The sequence below is a fragment of the Rhinopithecus roxellana genome, chromosome 20, assembly GCF_007565055.1.
Source record: "Rhinopithecus roxellana isolate Shanxi Qingling chromosome 20, ASM756505v1, whole genome shotgun sequence".
In the NCBI taxonomy this organism is placed as follows: domain Eukaryota; kingdom Metazoa; phylum Chordata; class Mammalia; order Primates; family Cercopithecidae; genus Rhinopithecus; species Rhinopithecus roxellana.
Window position 1 is genome coordinate 1,227,361 of NC_044568.1, and position 23,717 is coordinate 1,251,077.

At 43.6% G+C, this 23,717-nt stretch overlaps 1 non-coding gene across 1 annotated transcript; it reads right to left on the reverse strand.

The window, feature by feature from the left end:
- Nucleotides 1–3,941: 3,941 nt before the first annotated feature.
- On the reverse strand, nucleotides 3,942–4,002 carry LOC115895333. Its single transcript, XR_004055541.1, has one exon. It is a non-coding gene; the product is annotated as a U7 small nuclear RNA (small nuclear RNA).
- Between the last annotated feature and the right edge of the window lie 19,715 nt (nucleotides 4,003–23,717).

The following is a 23,717-nucleotide window of genomic DNA, read 5'->3' on the forward strand; positions in this document are numbered from 1 at the left end:
CTCTCTCACCCAGGCTAGAGTGCAATGGCATGATCTTGGCTCACTGCAACCTCCACCTCCCAGGTTCAAGCGATTCTCCTGCCTCAGCCTCTTGAGTAGCTGGGTTTATAAGCATATGCCACCTCACCTGGCTAATTTTTATATCTTTGAGAGATGGGTTTTACCATGTTGGCCAGGCTGGTCTCGAACTCCTGGCCTCGAACTCCTGGCCTCAAGTGATCCACCCATTTTGGCCTCCCAAAGTGCTGGGAGCCACTGCACCCAGTCTTTTTTTTTTTTTTTTAAACAAACAGAAAACAATTTCTAAAGCCTGACTTAGGATTGCCTCTATGTCACTGTGCAGTGCCCCTCTAGATAAAGGTGTTTTCAAATTCACCTGTGTGGTGCCCTGGAAAGAGAGTGTTCAACCACACAGGTACTATGTTCGTGAGGAAACAAGATTAAAATTTTATTTCCATCTCTTAATTGGTACTGATGTCCCAAGAGAAATACTGGTCCATTAAGTAAGGAAAGCTAATTGCTTACTCACCTCCTACTGACAGTGATGACAGGCTTGGTTAAGGGTTTTTATTAAGGCCCATTAAAGGGAAGACTATGTGGCAAGTTGCTGGGTTGCTTGGGAGGCAGAGACTTGAACAGAGATGCTGCGGGGGTGCTGGTGGGAGTGCAAAGTGTAGGAAGGTGCAGGTGAATGAGGAAACAGATTCTGGGGGAGGGAGGACAGCTGGGAAGAGTGCAAGTCACATAGATCACATGCCTTGAAAATGGTTTTGGATCTGAAATAGTTTGTTGTAATTTAAAACAAATTTAATCCTTACTGATTGTGTTAGTTCATTTTGTGCTGCTAGATGGGAATACTTGAGGCTGGGTAATTTATTTTTTTTAAAGGTCTATTTGGCACACAATTCTGATGTCTGGGAAAAGGTTCATGATTGGGCATCTGCATCTGATGAGGTCTTCAGGCTGTTTCCACTCCTAGTGGAAGGTGAAGGGGAGCAGTGTATGCTGATCATATGGTGAGAGAGGAAGCAAGAGAGAGAGGGGAGGCGCCAGGCTATTTTTAACAACTGTGCTTGGCCGGATACAGGGCTCACTCCTGTAATCTCAGCACTTTGGAAGGCCAAGATGGCAGGATCACTTGAGCCCAGGAGTTTGAGACCTTCTTGGGCAACTTAGTGAGACCCGATCTCTACAAAAAAAAAAAAAAAACACCTGAGGCCAGGAGGTGGAGGCTGCAGTGAGCCAAGATTGTGCCACTGCACTCCAGCCTGGGCAACAGAGCCAGAACTTGTCTAAAACAAAACAAAACTAAACAAAAACAGAAACAAAAACAAAACAAGCTCTCATGGGAGCCAACAGAGTGAGAACTCACTCGCTCCCAAGGGGGGGCATTAATCTCTTCATAAAGGATCCGCCCTCATGATCCAAACACCTCCCATTGGACTCCCTACCTCCCAACGCTGCCACACTGAGGATCAAATGTCAGCATGAGCTTTGGTGGAACAAATATTCAAGCCAGGGCACTGATACACACACCAGGTGCGTATCTACTATATGGCTCAGCAATTTCATGCCTAGGTATTTTATCTACATCAAATGAAAATACACATCTGCAAAAAGACCTCTGCACAAATGTTCATAGCAACCGTATTCACAATAGTCCCAAACTGGAAACAATCCAAGTGTCCATCAAGAGGAAGATGGATAAACAAATAGTAGTACATTCACACAATGGAATACAAGTTAAATATTCCTTATCCAAAATGCTTCAGGCCAGAAGCGTTTTGGATTTTGAATTTTTTCAGACTCAAATTATACTTACTGGCTCAGCATTCCTAATTCAAAAACCCCCAATCCAAAATGTTTCAACGAGTAATTCCTTTGATCATCATGTTGACACTCAAACAGTTTTGTATCTTAGAGTATTTCAGATTTTGGATTTTTGGATTAGGGATGCTCAACCTGTTCTACTCAGCAATACAAAGTAATAAACCACTGACACCTAAAACAGGATGAATGAACCTCAAAAACATTGTTTAACAAAAGAAGTTGGTCACAAAAGGGAACATATTGTATGACAGCACTTACACAGTCTAGGCTTAGCCTAGGCTAATTGAATCTATGGTGATAGAAGAATTAGATTGAACAGAAAGGGGCATGGGATGATGGAGATGCTTCATATCTTATTTTGGAATGGTTATTACACAGATGTATACAATAGTCAAAACTCATCAAACTGGACATTTAAGGTCTGTACATTTTATTCTGTGTAAATTATACATTGGTTTTTTAAATGTTTTTAAAAATTCTACAAGTTGTGTTTTTCATTTTTATAGGTGAATATCAAAGTTCAAAGTGAGTGAAGTGGTGGAGCCAGAATTTATGACCAGCTTTGACTGATTCCAAAGCCCATGCTATATCTTATGACCACTATATTAAAACATTCGAAAGTTCCTCTGCTAGGAAAATTAGGCAAGAAAAAAATATATATAAAAGGCATTCAGATTGGAAAGGAAGAAGTAAAATGATCTTTATTTGCAGATGACATAATCTCATATATAGAAAATTCTTTATTTTTTTTTTTTTGAGATGGAGTTTTACTCTGTTGTCTAGGCTGGAGTGCACAATCTCAGCTCACTGCAACCTCCGTCTCCTGGGTTCAAGGGATTCTCCTGCCTCACCCTCCCAAGTAGCTGGGATTACAGGGATGCACCACCACACCTGGCTAATTTTTTTTGTAATTAGTAGAGATGGGATTTTACCATGTTGGTCAGGCTGGTCTTGAACTCCTGACCTCAAATTGTCCACCCACCTCGGCCTCCCAAATTGCTGGGATTACAGGCATGAGTCACCATACCCAGTGGTATATAGAAAATTCTAAGGAATACACACACACAAAAACTAGTAGAACTAATAAATTCAGCAAGCTTGCAGAATGTAAGAACAATATACAAAAATATTTTATACAGTAGCAATGATCAATCCAAAAGTGAAATTAAGAAAACAATTACACTTACAATAAGATTTAAAAAATTAAGTATTTAGGAATAAAATCAATAAGAGAAGTGCAAGACTTGTTCACTGACTACTGCAAAACATTATTGAAAGACTTAAAGAAGACTTAAATAAATGGAAAGGCATCCTGTATTCATAGATCAGGAAGCTTAATATTGTTAAGATGGCAGTATTCCTTATATTGGTTTATAGATTCAGTACAATCCCTATCAAAATCCCCACAGCATTTTTTGCAGAATTGATAAGCTGGCTCTGAAATTCATACAGAAATCCAACAAATCCAGAAGAGCCAAAATAATATTGAAAAAGAACAGAGCTGAATAATGCATCATTCCCCATTTCTAACCTAGAGTTTCAAACACAGAGTAACAGTGTGAAGATAGCGTGGTATTGGCATAAGGATAAACACATAGATCAATGGAATAGTATTGAGAGGTCAGATAATTACAGTGAATTGATTTTCAACAAGAATGCCAAGACAATTCAATTAGGAAAAAATAGTCTTTCAACAAATGGTGCTGGGACAATTGGATATCCCTATGCAAAAGAATAAAGTCAGACCCCTACCTCACATCATAAACAAAAATAACCTCAAAATGAATCATATCTAAATGTAAGAGCTAAAACTATAAAACTGCTAAGAGGAAATTCAGGAGTAAATCTTTACGACCTTGAGTTAAGCAGCGGTTTCTTAGGTATGACACCAAAAGCACAAATGAAAAGAAAAAATACATAGATAAATGGGACATTATCAAAACAACAACAAAAAAATTATGCTTCAAATGACACCATCAAGAGAGTGAAAAGACAACTCACAGAATGGGAGACAGTATTTGAAAATCAAATATCTGATAAGGGCCTTGTATCTAGACTGTATAAAGAACGAATGCATTTTTTTTTTTCTTTTTCCATTTTCTTTGCTGGGGAAGGGTTCCGGGTAAAAATCAGAAAACCTGCTAGATAAATTCTAAAAGAGCTGTAACACTACTGCAACTAGATAATAAAATGACAACCTAATTTTAAAATGAGCAAGAGATTTGAAAAGAATTTCTCCAAAGACATATAAATGGCTTATAAGCATATGAAAAGATATTCAACACCATTAGTCATTAGGGAAATGCAAATCAAAACGACAATGAGATACCACTTCACACTCATGAGAATGGCAAAAATATGAAAGACAGACAATTACAAGTATTAGCAAAAATGTGAAGAAATTGGAAGCCCTATACATTGCCAGGAGGAGCATAAAATGGTGTTTCTCAAAAAGTTACCATATGATCTAGCAATTTAATGGCAACTCAGTTATCATTTTGAGTTACCACATGACCTAGGAGTTGCACTCTTATAGATATACCCAACAGGACTGGAAAGTATGCCCACACCAAAACTTGTACAAAATGTGCATAGCAGCATTATTCATAGTAGCCCAGAATTGGAAACAACCCGATTGTCCATCAGTTGATGAATGGAAAAATCAAAGACATAGCCATACAATGGAATATTATTCTACCATAAAAAGAAATAAAGTACCGGTTTCTGCTACAACATGAATGAGCCTTGAAAATATCATGCTAAGTGAGAGAAGCCACACCCAAAGACCACATATTGTATGATTCTATTTATAGGAAATGTCCAGGATAGGCAAATCCTATTTTGAGACAGTAAGTAGAAAAAGTAGATTCAGGCTTGCCAGGAGTTGTGGAGAGGGGAAAATGAGGAGTAATTGCTAACTAGTATGGAGCTTCTTTGGGGAGTGATAAAAATGTTCTAAAATTAGATCATGGTGATGGTTGTACAGCTTTGCCAATATAGTAAAAATCATCTAATCTTTTAATGGTACACGTTAAAGGGGGTAGGTTTATGGTATATGAATTATATCTCAATAAAGCTGTTATTTAAAAAAAAATTCATCTCCTGGAGAGGAGAGAGAGTGGGGTACTAAACTGAGTACTAAAGGGCTTGAAATGAGTAATGAGGTTTGAAATCGATGGCAGTGGGTGTGTAATCGGATTGCTAAGCAGTGATGAGTCCGTCTGAGATATAATACCACAAAATTATAATGGCACCCATCTGCATGGTTGGGAGCATTTCGCGCCTGTGCCTTCCAGTTTATAGGTCACAAGCTCAGAGGCTCTAGGCATTAGAGAAGGACCCTCCCACGATGGGTACCATACCTGGCAGTCTTTAGCAGAAAGAGCTGAGGAATACCTGCTTCTCCTTCCTGCCCACATCCAAAACACCCTGGTCTTCACACCCGACCAGAAGAAAACTGAAGACTTGGCTCACTATTTCTCAAGTAGAATTTCTGGGACAAAAATATCTACTAAACCTGCTGCCTAAGCGTCAGGCAGGGGAAAGAATAAAAAGAAAAAAGAAAAGGAAGGCATTTTTCCTAGTAATTAAATCTGAATTATTCACAACCTGTTAGACACTTTTTTTTCCCTCTGCTACAGAAGCATACATTTTCATTTCTCCCCTAAGTCCTAAATGCCTTTGCAATTGAAGTTGAATTTTTGGTTGACAGCCTTCACTTTATATGGAGAGCCACGGTCCCAGGCCACACCTTCACCTGAGTCATTAACAGACCTATTCTCCAGCTCAACCCCTGAGCTGTTCAAAGGGGCTGGCTTTACCTAATGCTTTCATCATCACCCCTCGATTAATTCCCCCAAGGCTTGTGTATTATGAAAGTTCTTTCAAGTGTTGCAGGTGGCCTAGTTTCAACTATCAGAGGCAAAGTGGGGAATTTACTGACCAAGGTAACTAAACCTTGGGAAGCCAGGATGCAGCTGCTTTTAGGGACAATAAAACCAGGAACCCAGGTGCTCCTATGTAGTAAAAGACACCTCCATCCCTCCCGCTTCTCCTCAACACATGCCACTCCCTGCTGGGTGATACTTTTCTTTTTCTCAGACCTGCTTTCTCCATGAAGCTGCAAGCATGGCAACAAATGGTGGCCAAGCTCATATCTCCTCCCATAGTTCTAATCCAGAAAGTCCCCAGGAAAGCTCTGATTTTCTTAGCTCAGGTCATATGCCCTGTAGCCAAAGAAACAGGCATGTTGTGGTTGGCAATCCCCATTAAAACAGTATTATTGGAATGGGAGCAGGGGTGCCCCTAATGAAGGGAGGTGACATTTCCAGTCAGAAGGGAGGCCAGGGCAAGCAAGGGTACAGATGGGCATATCCATGGAAGCCAAATTTCAGCAGCCTGGTGGGAAGAGCTTAGGATCTAGAGCCAGAACTCCCGAGTTTGAACACATCAATATCAGCAAGCAACATGACCTAGGGCTCAGTTTCTTTGTCTATAAAATGGGCATACTCATTCAAGAGAGCAGAGAAAAACCTCCATCTCTTGATAGTAACAGCTGCAAAGTATCATGGCTGATTTTGAAATCTACCACAGTCGGAAACAGTCAGAAGAGTGTGCATCAGGTTATTGGTGGAGAAACTGCGTAGGAGGGCAAAGAAGAGTGTTCCATGAAAGTTAGGGCTGAGACTGGGAGTGGGAAGAGGTGACCAGGGAGATCTGGAGTAACTGACCTCTAAGGTGTGTGGGAGAATGAATAGGAATTGACCAGAGGAAAGAAGAGAGGAGAATGTTCTAGGCAGAGGTAACAGCATACAGAGAAATGTGAAATTGAGAGAAGCAGAGGGGACTCAGGAGCTGAAAGTACTTTCATGTGACCATTGCATGGAATGCAAAAGGGGCACAGGATGGCAACACCTGGGCTTGAGAGACAAGCGGTAATTCACCCAGCAAGTGGCTCTTCCAAGTCATGCTAAACAATTAGGGCTCAACCCTAAAAGCAACAGGGAATTGCAGACAGTTGTATGCAGGGAAGGAGCGTGACCAAATGTGTAATTTATGCAAATGGGATACTACTGTACACCCATTGGAATACCTAGAATTATAAACGCAGACGATAGTGAGTTTTGGCAAGGATGTGGAGCAACTGGAACTCTCATACGCTGCTGGTAGAGATGCAAAATAGAAGCGCCATTTTGCAAAACAATTTGGCAGTTCTTTATAAAGTTAAACATACACTTATCACATGACCCAACAATCCCACTGCTATATATTTACCGAAGGGGAATGAAAATGTGTGTTCACACAAAAACCTGTACACAAATATTTGTAGTAGATCTGTTTATAGTAACCAAAAACTAGAAATGACCCAAATGTCCTTCAACTGGCAAAAATAGCTAAATAAGCTGTGGATTATCCACACAATGGAATACTAATCAGCAGCAAGAAGGACCAAATGACTGATACACAAAATAACTTGAATGAATACCAAATTCAATATGCTAAGTGCAAGAAGCCAGAGAGTCTACATACTGTATATGATTCCATTTATAGGACAATCTGGAAAAGGCAAACCAATAGGGACAGAAAATACATCAGTGGTTGCCAGGAATTATGAGTGGGAATAGGAACTGATGAAAACCTGATGGTGTGATTGAATTTGGTTGGGGTGAGGGGGTGATGAATGGCTCTGTATCCTGATTTTGGTCATGGTTTCATGACTAGATGCATTTGTCAAAATTCATAGACTTGTACAACCAGAAGAGTGAATATTATTGCATGTCACTTTCGAAAAGTAAATTTTAATAATTGCATATTAAGTGGGTCACTCTAGTTGCAGCAAACAGACTAGAGAGGGGCATGGCCAGATTGAGATAAGCCATTTGGGAGATTGCAGTAGGCATCTAAGTTCATGGTGGTGTCCTGAAATAGAAAAGTGGTGGTAGGAATGGAGAGAAACGGGCACATCCAAGCAATATTTAGAAGGTGGGGGGGATCCATAGGATTGGGGGATTGGGCCACTGAATAAGGATAACAAGGAGGATAATAAGGGGAGTGTGGGTTAGAGGGACAGAAAGCCAAGGAGACAAAAGATTTGGGAGACTAGTGAGGGTGTCATGGGAGCGATTGGCTGTGGAATTCAGTTAGGAAGGAAATCACTTGGGAAAGACTGATGGACAGGAAGGACAAACAGGTCAAACAGCTGTATTGGGATGAGTTTGGCAGAAGAGTCAGCAGGACAGAGGATGCCATCAAAATAGGCCATAAGAGTTTGAGCTTTCAGAGCTAGGACAAGGCACAAGAGAGAAGATGGCCAAGTTAACTTTTTTAATGGTGGCTTCCATGATGTAGTGAAATTCTTGAGTGGTGAGGATGATTTCTAGTACATCTTTGTCATCTCCTAGATGTTCAGCACCTAGCTTGGAGGTTCTCTACTTTGGTTACATCCATCCCCAGACTCAGCTCCACCCAGAATAAATATGTCCAGATCTCTGTGGATGGGAACTAGATGGCAATACTTCTTAAAGTTCCCTAGGTGATTCCAATAGGATTGGAAACCCAATTGGCAACCCAAGGTTGCAGCCAAGGTTAGGAATCGCCAATATAAACCACTGCTGATCACAGTGGCTCTCCACCCGACCTCCTTATTAGAATCGTGGGGAGATTTTAAAACACATTAATGCCTGGGCCTCACTCCTGGAGATTTGCATCAATTGGTCTGCAGTGGGGCCCTTAAATTGGTATTTTTAAAAGCTCTCCAGGCAGTATTAATATGCAGCCAGGGTTAAGAATCATCAGCCCAGCCGACGGAAAGCATTTCAACAAATGCTAATGGTGATTTCAATCAGTCTTTCCATCCCGCTCTCCATCAACTTAATGACCTGCTGTATACATCCTTCTGTGTGTTAGGAGACCTCCCAAGAGGTCTCAAACTCAATATATCTAAGGTTAAACTCAATCTCCATAAGGCCCTGGCAGGCCAAGGTGGGATTTGGGCCTCTGACTGGGACAGAGGTTCCAGGAGCTGGACCCCTGTTTTGGAACTAAAGTATGCAGTCTAAAGTAACTCCACCTTGGATGTTAGTTTGCCACGTTGACTTGTGATTAGCCCCACTTCTGGGAATGCTCCTGTATTAGTCTGCTTTGCATTGCTAGAAAGGAATACCTGAGGCTGGGTATTTATAAAGAAAAGAGATTTATTTTGGCTCACATTTCTGCGGGCTGTATAGGAAGCATGGTATTAGCATCTGCTTCTGGCGAGGGTCTCAGGAAGCTTACAATTATGGCGGAAAGTAAAGGGGAAGCAGGCTTGTAATGTGGTGAGAGAGGAATTAAGAGAGAGAGGAGAGCCTTTTTAAAGAGCCTTCTTTAAACAAACAGCTCTTACATGAACTAATAGAGCAAAAACTCACTCATTACCAAGGCCAACACCAAACCATTTATGAGGAATCCACCTCCATAATCTCAACATCTCCCACCAGGACCATCTCCAACATTGGAGGTCACATTTCAACATGAGATTTGGAGGGGACACATATCCAAACCATATCAGCCCTAAGAGCTCTACTTTATCTACTGTTAGCACGTACTTACAGTAAACCCTGCCCTTAGGTCAAAACAACCTTGACATTATGATAAACACATGCTTGCCATAAATCCTGCCTTTCAGCAAATTCCCAATGGTATATAAGTGCTGGGTCTGGGTGTAATGGTCCGGGATCCACCAACTCATCTCACAGCCTTCCAAGACTTGGCTCCTGTTCGTAAAAAGTCCCTATTAAATGTTTATTTCTCAGAAACTAGATTTGTCTCCTCTTTCTTTGGCCTTTCAGCTTCCTCAGCTTTCATGGGTAGGTTTGTACAGACCTACTCACCATGAAACATAAAGCTATCCTGTGGCCATAAGCAGAGAATAAGGGTAGCTGAAGTAAGTTTTGGAGGTGGTGGTCGACTCACAACTCAACATTCAAAGAACCGAAGAATGAAACCCAGTAGGAGTCAGAGGATCTTGGACTGACAGGCAAAGCAGCAGGAACATGGTCGCAAGTCAAAAACTTTCAGCCTCATCACATTGACACAGAACGGCTCCTGGCTAAACCCCACCCTTGAGCCTGGAACCTTGGCCCTAAGTGAAAACAGCTCACTCCGTTTTTTTTGCTCAAATGATTGCCTTTTTGGCCTGCCATGCCCCTATCCTGTGCCCATAAAAAGGCTTCAATTGGCAGAGCAACAGAAGGCGACCAATGCAAGTGGTCAGGGATGCAAGCTGCTGAATGTCGGGGATACATGTGGCTGAGTGTCGGAGGCTATGGATAGACTCAGCTAACTTCAGCCAGTGCAGTTCCAGGGAAAGATTTTCTTCTCACACCATCCCCTTTCTACTGAGAGCCATTTTAATTGCCCAATAAAATCCTCTGCATACACTACCCTTCAAATAGTTCATGTGACCTGATTCTTCCCGGACACTGAACAACTTGGGTGCCAAGCAGAGCAGGTGCTGGAGGCTGTCACCCTGACTCTTCACTGAGCTGTTAACACTTGGCCATCCATGGACTGCAGGCTGAGTGAAACGAGCCCCTCCAGTTCCTGCCCACAAAGGGGGTCAAGGTCAAGGAAACAATCCCATCTCAATATCATGGACACTTCATAAGAGCTCAATAAACACTTACTGAAAGACATGGATGAACCTGGTTCCAGGATCCAGAAAGGCCTGGAAGCATCAGTGTGCAGAGGATAACGGATTTTACATGAAAAAGTTAGTGGCATTTGCCCACCTGGAGGTCTCAATTTTTTTTTTTTTTTTTTGAGTCAGAACCTTGCTCTGTGGCCCAGGCTAGAGTACAATGGTGCAACCTTCGGCTCACTGCAACCTCTGCCTCCCGGGTTCAAGCAATTCTCCCGCCTCATCCTCCCTAGTAGCTGAGATTACACGTGCCCACCACCATGCCCAGCTAATTTTTGTATTTTTAGTAGAGACAGGATTTCACCATATTGGCCAGGCTGGTCTCTTGGCCAGGGTAGTCTCGACCTCCTGACCTCATGATCTGCCCAGTCTTGGCCTCCCAAACTAATGGGATTACAGGGATTACCTGGCCTGCGTTCTCAATTTTTGTGTGCAAAAGAATCTTCTGAGGATTCTTCAGCCATACTGGCTTCCTTCTCTTCCCAGATCAGGGCTGCTGTGTTTGCTGTTCCCTCTGCCAGGAGCACTTTTCCCCGCAGTGTTCAGCATGGCTGACTCTAAGTCACTCTCTCTAAAGACTTCCTTCAGGTCTTTACATAAATGCTCAAATGTCATCTTCATACCTCTTTTCCCCATTTCCAGCTTTATTTTTCTGCCTAGTGCTTATTATTAGTTAATATACTATATGTTTTGCTTAAATATTTTGTCCATTAGGCATTTCCTCACTGGCTATAATCTTGGCTCCTTGCAACCTCAGCCTCCCAGATTTAAGCAATTCTTGTGCCTCAGCCTCCTGAGTAGCTGGGATTGCAGCTCCATGCCACCAGGCAGGGCTTTTTTTTTTTTTTTTTTTTTTTTGAGATGGCATCTTACTCTGTCACCCAGGCTGGAGTGCAGTGGGACCATCTTGGCTCACTGCAAGCTCCACCTCTTGGGTTCACGCCATTCTCCTGCCTCAGCCTCCCAAGTAGCTGGGACTATAGGCACCCACCACCACGCCCAGCTAATTTTTTTTTTTTTTTTAAGTAGAGACAGGGTTTCACCATGTTAGCCAGAATGGTCTCCCTCTCCTGACCTCATGATCCGCCCGCCTTGGCCTCCCAAAGTGCTGGGATTACAGGAGTGAACCACCACTCCCAGCCCAGACATGGCTATTTTTAGCAGAGACGGAGTTTCAGCATGTTGGCCAGGCTGGTCTCAAACTCCTGACCTCAGATGATCTTCCCACCTCGGCCTCCCAAAGTGCTAGGATCACAGGCATGAGCCATTGCGCCTGGCCATCATTAACTATAATCTCCATGCAACCAGAGATTGTATTAGACCATTCTCACACTGCTGTGAAGAACTACCTGAGAGTGGGTAATTTAGGAAAGAGATTTCAGTGGCTCACAGTTCTGCAGCCTGCATAGGAAGCATAGCGGCTTCTGGGGAAGACTCAGGAAACTTTCTTTTATTTTTTTTGTTTTGAGACAGAGTCTCGCTCTTTCGCCCAGACTGGAGTGCAGTGGCGCAATCTCGGCTCACTGCAAGCCCTGCCTCCCGGGTTCACACCATTCTCTTGCCTCAGCCTCACGAGTAGCTGGGACTACAGGCTCCTGAGTAGCTGGGACTATAGGCGCCCACCAGCACGCCTGGCTAATTTTTTGTATTTTTAGTAGAGACGAGGTTTCACCATGTTAGCCAGGATGGTCTCGATCTCCTGACCTCGTGATCCGCCTGCCTTGGCCTCCCAAAGTGCTGGGATTACAGGCGTGAGCCTCCATGCCCAGCAGGAAACTTTCAATCATGGCAGAAGGCAAAGGAGAAGCAGGCATGTCTGGTATGACTGGAGCAGGAGAAAGAGAAGAGAGGAGGGAGGTGCTACACACTTTTAAACAACCACATCTCATGATAACTTAATCACTCTCTATTTGCCACAACAACGCCAAAGCGGGGTGGTAATGATGATCCATCAGTTTCCACCAGGCCCCACTTCCAACACTGGGGATTATAATTTGACACGAGATTTGGACAGGGACACAGATCCAAACCATATCAGGGATCATTGTCTGTTTTGTTCTCTGGTACATCCAGAACCTAGAACAGTGCCTGACAAACAGCAGGCACTCAATGAGTGAATGAATGAGGCAGTTAAAATTGCAGACTCCCTGGGTAAGGTCCACTAACATACACGTTGACTGGATGGTTCTAAAGGAGATCGTTGGAGGCCCCACGTAATTAAACATCTCTTAGAGAATGCTTTGCTTGGAGTGAACATCCCTCTGATGCAATTCTCTTGGCATCCAACAGAGAGCAGGAGGCTGAGGACTCAGGGGCGCAGGATGCCAGCCATCATTACTGGTTTCTTTCCTGCACCAAGACGCATCTCACATTGGGTGATTTGGCACAGAGAAATGAGTGTGCACGGGAGGCAGGAATGTGGGTGGCCAGCTCCTGGGAGGATGTCTCTCTATAACAAACTATTAATAACTGCACTTCAGGGCAAAGTCCCAGGTGGAAGAGCATATTTCCTGCCACAGGAGAGGACCTTGGCAAAGTGGGAATCTCAGCTTGACAGGAAGTTGAGGTGGCATTACTCAGCAGCACTCCTTTGGCCAAAGCCTGCTTGGGCAGCCAGAGTCAGTGGTGCTAGAAAATGTTTAACAAGTGTCTCCGAGGGGGAAAAAAGCATGCATGCAGTTACATATGTATGTTTATTACAAACTGTACTGATGTCAAGAGTGTGTAGCAAGGCAGGCACAGGGGCTCATGCCTGTAATCACAGAACTGTGGGAGGCTGAAACAGGAAGACTACTTGAGGCCAGGAGTTTGAGATAAGCCTGGGAAACATAGAGGGACCCCATCTCTACGAAAAATTTAAAATTGGCCAGGTGTCGTGATGCATGCCTGTAGTCCCAGCTACTTGGGAGGCTGAGGTGGAAGGATCCCTTGAGCCAGGAGTTGGAGTCTTCAGTGAGCCGTGATGGTGCCACTGCATGCCAGCCTGGGCAACAGAGCAAGACCCTGTCTCAAAAAAAAAAAAAAAAAAGAAAGAAAGAAAAGAGAAGAATGTGTATCACACACTTAAAAAAAATTATGAAGCATAAAAATGCTCTTCATCTTAAATTACATGTAGCCAGTGAATTCTTACAGAATGCTTTTGTTGAATTTTGCTGAACTCTTGTATTTATAGCTAATGCGGTTACAATTCAATCATGATGTGACAATGCTTTGTGCCATTCACAATGTAACTACTACAGACGCAACACACGTTGATATTTCTTCTGCATTATTAAAATTTTCTCTATCTCTTTCTAAAGTCTAGACATCAAATAAAAAAGAAACATTAAATCAGTCCTTATTTTGATTGAGAGTGAAAGTGTTGGCTGATTACCATGGTGTAAATACTCAACTGTGGCTGATTTTAAGCTACACCAATGTGTTGTCACTGAACGGTGACTTGCAAGTTGGGAAAGATGCTCGGTAGCACCCCATTATATAGTAATGCCACAAAATGTATGTAGATATATACTAAATATAGCATATATGTTATAGAGAGATACATAGACACCTTTATATGTATGCATTTATGGACTTCAAGAGTATATAGGCTGGGCATGGTGACTCACACCTGTAATCTCAACATTTTGGGAGGCTGAGCAGGCGAATCACCTGAGGTTGAGAGTTCAAGACCAGCCTGACCAACATGGAGAAACCCTGTCTCTACTAAAAATACAAAATTAGCTGGGCGTGATGGCATATGTCTGTAATCCCAGCTACTTGGGAGGCTGAGGCAAGAGAATCACTGGAACCCGGGAGGCAGAGGTTGAGGTGAGCTGAGATCGTGCCAGTGCACTCCAGTCTGGGCAACAAAAGCAAAATTCCATCTTAAAAAAAAAAAAAGTATAGATAATAGTAAAACAAAATTATTAGGAAGCAATTCAAGTATTTATTACCTTTCAAAATATAATTTAGTTAATTATAAGTTTATATAATTTAATTTTTAATAATGGCTGTGTTTAATAGTCAGCTTTCAAAAACCCTGGGAATTTAGCAATCATCTCTATAAGCCAGCCCGGCACACCACTGGACAGATCCCAGCATGGGGAAGGAACTCAGTCACACACTGGGAGGCTTCAGGTTTCACTCACATATAGGACTGAGGCAGGCTCACCTCGAAGCAGGCGAGGAGCCAGGGTGTGGGTCTGGGGGTTGGCAAATGGTATTAGTCTTCAATATCCGTGCTCTTTTCATCCCACCTCTCACCTAGATTGGGATGTTTCTAAAGCCTAGGTGATGGCCATGAAGTTAGGGTCCCCAAGAGTGGGTTTAACATCAATAATCATCCCCTGTAGAGTAAAATCTGCAGGTGACGTAGAAGGAACACTCAATAAAATTATTCCATATCCAAGAGACCCCAGGCCAATGAAACCTGAATCTTTAGGAATAGACCCTGGTGACTTTTTTTTTTTCCAAGCTCCCAGGTGGCCTTTTTGGTTTTTGGGGGTTTGTTTGTTTGTTTGTTTGTTTGTTTTTTGAGACAGAGTTTCACTCTTGTTGCCCAGGCTGGAGTGCAATGGTACGATCTCGGCTCACCACAACCTCTGCCTCCCGGGTTCAAGTGATTCTCCTGCCTCAGCCTCCCGAGTAGCTGAGATCGCAGGCATGCACCACCACACCCAGCTAATTTTGTGTTTTTAGTAGAGATGGGGCTTCTCCATGTTGGTCAGGCTGGTCTCCAACTCCTGAGCTCAGGTGATCCACCCTCCTTGGCCTCCCAAAAAGCTGGGATTAAAGGCATGAACCACTGCGCCCAGCCTCCTAGGTGGTTTTAACGTCCAGTCTGGGCTGAGAATCCTTGCTCTGAAGATGGAAGAAAGAACGCAAGTGGAGGGTTGCCCCCACCTCACCCCCACCCCCCATTGTATTTAAAATACAAAAGTAAAAAGGGAGCTTTAATTGCTCTGGAGGAACAAAGGATGAAACTGGTTAAGGAAATTCATAGTGTAAAAGTGAGTGGTGCCATGTCTAGGGAATTGTATGTCACAAGTGTTATGTGGTTTGAACCTTGGTTATTGTATGAAACCCTCTCTGTAGGGCCTAAGTGGACACCGTAACTGAGCACCATTGAGATGGTTATGAATTCAGGGAGGACTCTAGGTCCAGGAAGACTGTGGCCTTGGAGTTAATTTATACACAACTTTTTGACCTTTTCAGCAGTTTTGGGGCTAGTGCCAAGGAAACATTCTTTTTTTCTTTTTAAAGACAGAGTCTCAGCCGGGCTGAGTGGCTCACACCTGTAATCCCAGCACTTTGGGAGGCTGAAGCAGGTGGATCACCTGAGGTCGGGAGTTTGAGACCAGCCAGACCAACATGGAGAAACCCGTCTCTACTAAAAATACAAAATTAGCCAGGCGTGGTGGTGCATGCCTATAGTCCCAGCTACTGAGGAGGCTCAGGCAGAAGAATCGCTTGAACCCAGGAGGCGGAGGTTGCAGTGAGCCAAGATCACGCCGTTGCCTGGGCAACAAGAGCGAAACTCCGTCTCAAAAAAAAAAAAAAGAGTCTCACTGTGTCACCCAGGCTGGGGTGCAGTGGTACAGTCATAGCTCACTGCAGCCTTGAACTCCTGGGTTCCTGTGATCTTTCCACCTCAGCCTCTCCAGTAGCTGAGACCACAGGCGCTTGCCACCATGCCCAGCTAATTTTTAAATTTTTTGTAGAGATGGGATCTCACCATGTTGCCCAGGTTGATCTTGAGCTCCTAGGCTCAAGCAAACCTCCAACTATGGCCTCCCAAAGTGCTGGGATTATAGGTGTGAGCCACTGCATCCAGCCAAGACATTCTTAAAGCCTCCATGTTCAGGATAATGGCCATGGCCATAGAAGTTGAAGTCTGCTAAGGAGTGTGTCACAGTTCATCTGCTGAATCAACAAATATTTTTTAATTTAGAAAATAAAAATTAAAGGCTCCACGTTAAAACCAGTGATCACGTTTCATTGTCCACAAACAATGAAAATAGTGGGATTAAATTGTAGTGACTAAAGCCACAGGCAGGATTTTCTTTCCTGATGATGGCTACAACACCACTGTCGCTCGTTGGCCACAACCTCATTGTGAAACCAAATTCAGTTTAAAGGAGAACAAAGTATGGAGGGGATGTTTATATTGTAAGTGCCACCAACCAGCACCCTCACCCAGTCCCATCTCCAGGGCACAGACACACACATACACACAGACACACACAGCTTAAGAGGAACAGTTTTGTGCACCAAGGTAGTACACAAGGTGCATCAGGGTAGTACAGCTCCTGCGTGTTGTGGGGTGGTGTTTTTGCACGAAGAAGAAAAAGGCAAGAAGTTCCTGCAGCATTCTCTTGGTGTTTGTCTGTTCTCTTAGGATTCTTATTTATGGGACCCAATCTTGGTGTAGTTCTCTCTAATCCCAGTCCACTGGCAGGGTAGGAACGGGTCCAAGCCTTCTCCTAAGTAGAGGACCAAGGGGGATCCAGAGTAGGATATACAGGAAGGAGGCCTGAAGTGGGTTATATAGGTTTCACCAACTTGAGGCAAGTGATGTGCTCTGCATTCACATGAGCATCAGCTAACTCGACAAGGGGTGACGTTGGAGTCTGCGGTCAGCAATAAAGAATTCCCCTGGCAGCCAGGTACACTGGCTCACGCCTGTGATCCCAACACTTTGGGAGGCCGAAGCAGGCGGATCACCCGAGCTCAGGAGTTTGAGACCAGCCTGAGCAACATGGTGAAACCCCATCTCTACTAAAAATACAAAATAATTAGCTGGGCGTGCACCTGCAATCCCAGCTACTCGGGAGGCTGAGGCAGGAGAATCACTTGAACTTGGGAGGCAGAGGTTGCAGTTAGCTGAGGTTGTGCCACTGCACTCCAGCCTGGGCGACAGAGCGAGACTCTGTCTAAAAAAAAAGAAAAGAATTCCTCTGGCATTTTCTTCTGAGCCTAGAGGGAGTGAGTGAGGCTAATCAAGCAGGATATTCAAGAATTAGGTGGAGGTTCATTGCTCAGCTTTTTCTTATTCTCCTCCCTATATATAAGACCAACAGTGTTATGGAATTGAACTTGGGGTCCACTCACCTGGTGCTGTAACATCCACACCGAGGTTTGCAGCAGGAGAAAGGAGGATGTTTATTTGCAGGGCACCAAGCAAGAAGAATCAAGCAGCTCTCAAAGTCCTGACCTCCCTACTGGCTTGCAACTAAGGGTTTTGTTTTTGTTTTTGTTTTTGAGACAGAGTCTTGCTCTGTTACTCAGGCTGGAGTGCAGTGGCACGCTCTCGGCTCACTGCAACTTCTGCCTCCTAGGTTCAAATGATTCTCCTGCCTCAGCCTCCTGAGTAGCTGGGATTACAGGCATGCACCACCATGCATGGCTAATTTTGTATTTTTAGTAGAGATGAGGTTTCACCATGTTGGCCAGGCTGATCTCGAACTCCTGACCTTAGGTGATCCACCTTCCTTGACCTCCCAAAGTGCTTGGATTATAGGCGTGAGCCACTGTGCCCAGCCAAGTAAGGGTTTTTAAAGGCAAGGGTACATTTCAGGAAAGCAGAAACTATAGGCAAAATCATAAATCAATACATGAAGGTTATGCATCGGTTTGGCCTAAAAGGGTGAGATATCTTGGCTTACAGGTTATAGGCAGATTCAAAGATTTTCTGATTAGTAATTGGTTAAGGAAGAGAGGCTTGGTTTAAATTTTGAAGTCAGCAAAAGAGAATGTTGGCTCTGGCTCATAGGCATGACCTCCTCCAGGCCCCTCAGGAAGAACTTTAGAATAAAGAATGATGATCAGAGTTCAGTCCTTGCTTCTCCCTTCTCTGAGGTCTATGTGCCAGCAGATCCATTCAATGAGGATCTGGGTTTTTGAAAAGCCATTCAGGAATTCAGGAGTTGATGTTACATTTAGTGAAACCAAACATCCTGTGATTCTAAATTCCTTGCTATTGTTTTAAGCCACTATTGCAATCGCCTGATGAATTATTCCTGCCTGCTGCACAGACAAAACCAATTCACTGAGACCATGACTTTCCAGAAAAAAATAAAAATAAAGAAGGAGTTTAATTAACACACAACTGGCCCACGTAGGAGAGCTGGAGTTATCATTCAAATCAGTCTCGCCAAAAATTCAGAGGCTAGGGTTTTTTTTAAGATAGTTTGGCAGGCAGGGGCTAGGGAATGGGTGCTACTGATTGGTTGGGGATGCAATCATAGGGCTGTGGAAAACAGTTATCTTATGCTGAGTCTGCTTCTGGGCTGGCGTCACAGGACCAGTGGAATCATGAATAGCAGGTCTGAATGGAGTCAGCCAGTAGTCAGAAATGCAAAACTCTGAAAAGACATCTCAAAAGGCCAATCTTAGGTTCTAAGGTTCACTAAAAGTCATGGCAAAAAACCGCAATTACTTTTGCACCAACCTAATACAATAGTAATGTCATTTATAAGAGTAACTGGGAAGTTACAAATCTTGTGAACTCCAGAACAGCTGGTTACTATTTAACTATGACATCTTAGCAGAATTTGGGCCCCTCTCATAATCCTAACTTTGTGGACTTTCATTAGTTTGGTGGTTTAGTTTGGGGAAGGGCCATTACCATCCTTGCTTAGAGGTTACACTATAAACTAAATTTCCTCGAAAGTTAACCCATGTCCAGGAATGACCAAGGGCAGTTTGGAGGTGAAAGGCAAGATAGAATTGATAGGTCATATCTCTTTCACTGTCATAATTTTCTCACTGTTATAATGTTGGCAAAGGCAGCTACACTATTAGCTTCTTGCTTCTCAAGTTGGTTGGTTTTTTGTTTTTGTTTTGAGATGGAGTTTTGCTCTTGCTGCCCAGGCCAGAGTGCAATGGCATGATCTCAGTGCACCGCAACCTCTGCCTCCTGGGTTCAAGCAATTCTCATTCCTCAGCCTCCCAAGTAGCTGGGATTATAGGCATGTGCCACCACACCTGGCTAATTTTGTACTTTTAGTAGGGACAAGGTTTCTCCATGTTGGTCAGGTTGGTCTTGAACTCCCGATCTCAGGTGATTTGTCCACCTTGGCCTCCCAAAGTGCTGTAATTACAGGCGTGAGCCACCGCACCCAGCCTATCAGGTTGTTTATTTCCTTCTCAGGGCAAGCTGGGCACTTGGAATTTCCCCTGATGGAACTCAAGATTTTCCTTTATTTCCATGCTTGGCAGGAGGCAGGGTGGGGAGTGATAGCAGGCATCTAAGAGGGACCCCTGCTTCATCTCAACAGGTATCAATGGCTTTATTTGCCTTTAGCATGGAGATATAACCACAGAACCATCCCAAACTGGCCCTACTCTGTTGATAGCAGAACTTTCACTGTCAGATTAGGTATAACAGAGCCAAAATTCAAGTCATGTAGCCCAGGCATGCAATAGAAAATGCATTGACCTCTAACCATACCCAAAACCAACGTTTCCTCCCTGCAGAACCAAGAAGACAGACATGTCCAGAGCCTGGGACCAGAACCTGAATGCTGGAACTCTTTCAGAAGAAAAGGTTCCTCTGAGCCCTTCTCAGAAGGGGTCTGTTGGCCAGGAAAATCCCGTGCTGAAATTTGCTTGAACATACCTTACTGTAAATGGTCAAATTTGAAGACCTGCAATCAGACTCTGCCAAGCCAACATTCCTGACCCTCTTAACAGTACTGACTCCATGTTAGAGAAAAGCGTGTTTCAGTGAATATAATTATTATTATTTTGCCTGAGTTTGTAGATTGTTCATTGAAAACAGCCTCAGGAAAACAGGATCTGAGATAAAAAAGAAGCAGAGATAAAAGATAATATGCTGACCAACAACTCTGGGAACTGGCTGACCAGCCGGATAAGAACAACTTCAGGACACCGGCAGAAGGCCACAAGACATTGACCAAGAAAGCAATGAACAACTGCACACCTGAGACCGTACACATTTCATAAGAATGTTTTAATCACCATTTGCACTCTCCTAATTTCCCTTAAAAACCCCTGATCCAGGCCAGCGTGGTAGCTCACGCCTGTAATCCCCGCACTTTAGGAGGACGAGGCAGGCTGATCACCTGAGGTCAGGAGTTTGAGACCAGCCTGGTCAACATGGCAAAATCCCATCTATACTAAAAATACAAAAATTAGCTGGGCATGGTGGTGGGTGCCTGTAATCCCAGCTACTTGGGAGGCTGAGGCAGCAGAATCACTTGAACCCAGGAGGCGGAGGTTGCAGTGAGCTGAGATGGCACCACTGGACTCCAGCCTGGGTGACACAGTGAGACTCCATCTAATTAAAAAAATCCCTGATCCAGAGACACAACTCAGGGAGAGGTGGTCTTTGAACATGAGTTCATTAGCCTCCTCCCAATCTCAACTTCATTGCTGGCTTCTCAAATAAAGCTAATTTTCTTTTTCACCAAAAGCTTGTCTCTTAAATTTTAGCTTTCAAGCAATGAGTGGCACAGATCTAAGTTCAGTTACAATCCTTTCCCTTGCTCTCCCACCGCTTTCAAACTTTCCCAGACTCCAAACTGGGGAGACAGATTTGAGTCACACCTCCTGCCTCCTTCCTGACTTTTCTCAAAAGTCAGTGCCGTCTTATTGGCTTCTGTGTGCATCTGGCAGCAAGCCCATTACTCAGTAACAGAGGGAGTTGTTAAGAGCTAAGAATTTGGGCTGGGCATTGTGGCTCATGCCTGTAATCCCTGCGCTTTGGGGGGCTGAGGTGGGTGAATCACCTTAAGTCAGGAGTTCGAGACCAGCCTGGCCAACACGGTGAAACCCCATCTCTACCAAAAATACAAAACTTAGCTGGTCGTGGTGGCGGGCGCCTATAATCCCAGCTACTCAGGAGGCTGAGGCAGGAGAATCACTTGAACCCAGGAGGCAGAGCTTGCAGTGAGCCAAGATCCTGCCACTGCCCTCCAGCCTGGGCGACAGAGTGAAACTCCGTCTCAAAAAAAAAGAGCTAAGAGTTTGGACATTTACCCTTCTCCCTCTTAGCTCCTCCAAAATTTGTTTTTCCTTCTGTGTTCTCTAATGTTGGGGTCCAGAAACCAACACCCCAAAATACAGCACTTTGACATACTGAAATGAGGAAGTCTCAAGGTTTCTCTGACCTTCCCCCACCCCCAACCCCATCGTCTCTTCCAAAACACAGGAGGAAGCTGAAATTCCCTTATCTGCCTAAAATCTGGGTCTACCGAGGATAATAATTATTTTTTTCTTGCCGCTGCAATAAGAGGGAAGCTTTCTCTTGGCCCCGACACTAATGGAATGAGAATTCCACCCAGTCACCTAAGCTCAAAGCCCTAAAGTCCTCCTAGACTCCTCCAGGTCTATCAGACACTTGAAAAATCTCTTGGTTTTTACCTCCTAAACACCTCGCCCTTCTATCTCATTTTTCTCCATCTCCTTTGCTGACATGTCATTTATGGCTACCATCGTCTCTCTTACACAGTCACAATAGTCTGTTTTATTTATTCTTTGAAAATTATTTTAAATTGCAGAAAATATGAATATATTATCATTTTTTAAACATTCAAACAATATAGATAATCAAAAATTCAAGAGTTAACCATGGTAATCAGCTGGGAGTGTTCCAGATATTTTCTATGCATATCTATACAGAAATTGTTTTTGGATGAATTTTTTTTTTAACATAAATGGTCCCGTAAATGATTTTGTCTCTTTTTTTTCTTTACAATATGTCTTGAAGATTTTCCATGTCAGTATATAGAGAACCACCTAATTTGGGCTGCTACATAGTATTCTCTGGTGTGACAGGCACCCTCCAAGATGAGTCCTGCTTCCTGTTTTCTGGTATTTACAGCCTTGTGTAATCCCCTTTGGGTGTGTCTGTGAGGGTATTTCCAGAGGAAATTAACATTTGAATCAGTAGACTAAAAAAGATCCACCCTCTTCCTGTGGATGGGCATCATCCAATCTGTTGAAGGCCCAAATAGAACAAAAAGGCAGAAGAAAGGTGAATTTTCTCTCACTCTGCTCAGGCTGATATGTCCATGGCTTTTAAATCTCAAATGAAAACAAAAGTAAGTAGCTGAAAACAGTCAAGAAAATAAGGCATACAAAATTTAGCTGGGTGTGGTGGTGGACGCCTGTGGTCCCAGCTACTCGGGAAGCTGAGGTGGGAGGATCACTGGAATCATGGCAGTCAAGGCTGCCGTGAGGCATGATCATGACACTGCACTCCAGCCTGGATGACAGAGCGAGACTGTGTCTCAAAAAAAAAAAAAAAAAAAGACAAAAGAAAAAGGAAAATAAAAGGAAAAAAAAGGAAAAACTATGGAGTGGTGAGACTTGCCTTACCAGATATTAAAATTTACAATAGCAGGCTGGGCAAGGTGGCTCACACCTGTAATCCCAGCACTGTGGGAGGCCGAGATGGGTGGATCATTTGAGGTCAGGAGTTCAAGATCAGTCTGGCCAACATGGTGAAACCCTATCTCTACCAAAAATACAAAAATTAGCCAGGCAGGGTGGAGCACACTTGTAATCCCAGCTACTTGGGAGGCTGAGGCAGGAGAATCACCTTAGCCCAGGAGACAGAGGTTGTAGTGAGCCAAGATTGCGCCATTGCACTCCAGCCTGGGTGACAGAGGGAGATTCCACCTCAAAAAAAAAAAAAAAAAAAAAAAAAAAAATTGCAACAACATATTGTAATCAAAACAATACCATAAACTACATCAAAAGAAAAATGAATGTGAAGTGCAGTGGTACATGCCTATAGTCCCAGCTACATGGGAGGCTGAGGCAGGAAAATCTGCTTGAACCCAGGAGTTCAAAAGTTTGAGACTGTAGTGCACTATGATTGCACATGAGAATCGCCATTGCTCTCCATCCTGGAGAACACAGCAAGACTCCGTCTCAAAAAAATAAATAAAAATAAAAAGACAAACGAGGTTCTAATATTGACCTAGAGCTATGTAAGGTGTTACTTGGTATAGTTTGGATATGTGTCCTTACCCAAATCTCATACTGAAATGTGATCCCCAGTGTTGGAGGTGGGGCCTGGGGGGGTGATTGGCTCATGGGGCAGGTGTCTCGTGAATGGTTTAGCACCATCTGCCTTGGTTCTGTCCTTGTGATAGTGAGTGAGTTCTCATGCGACTGGTCATTTAAAAGTGTGTGGCACCTCCTGCCTCCTTCTCTTGCTTCTGCCCTGGCCATGTGATGTGCCTGCATCCCCTTT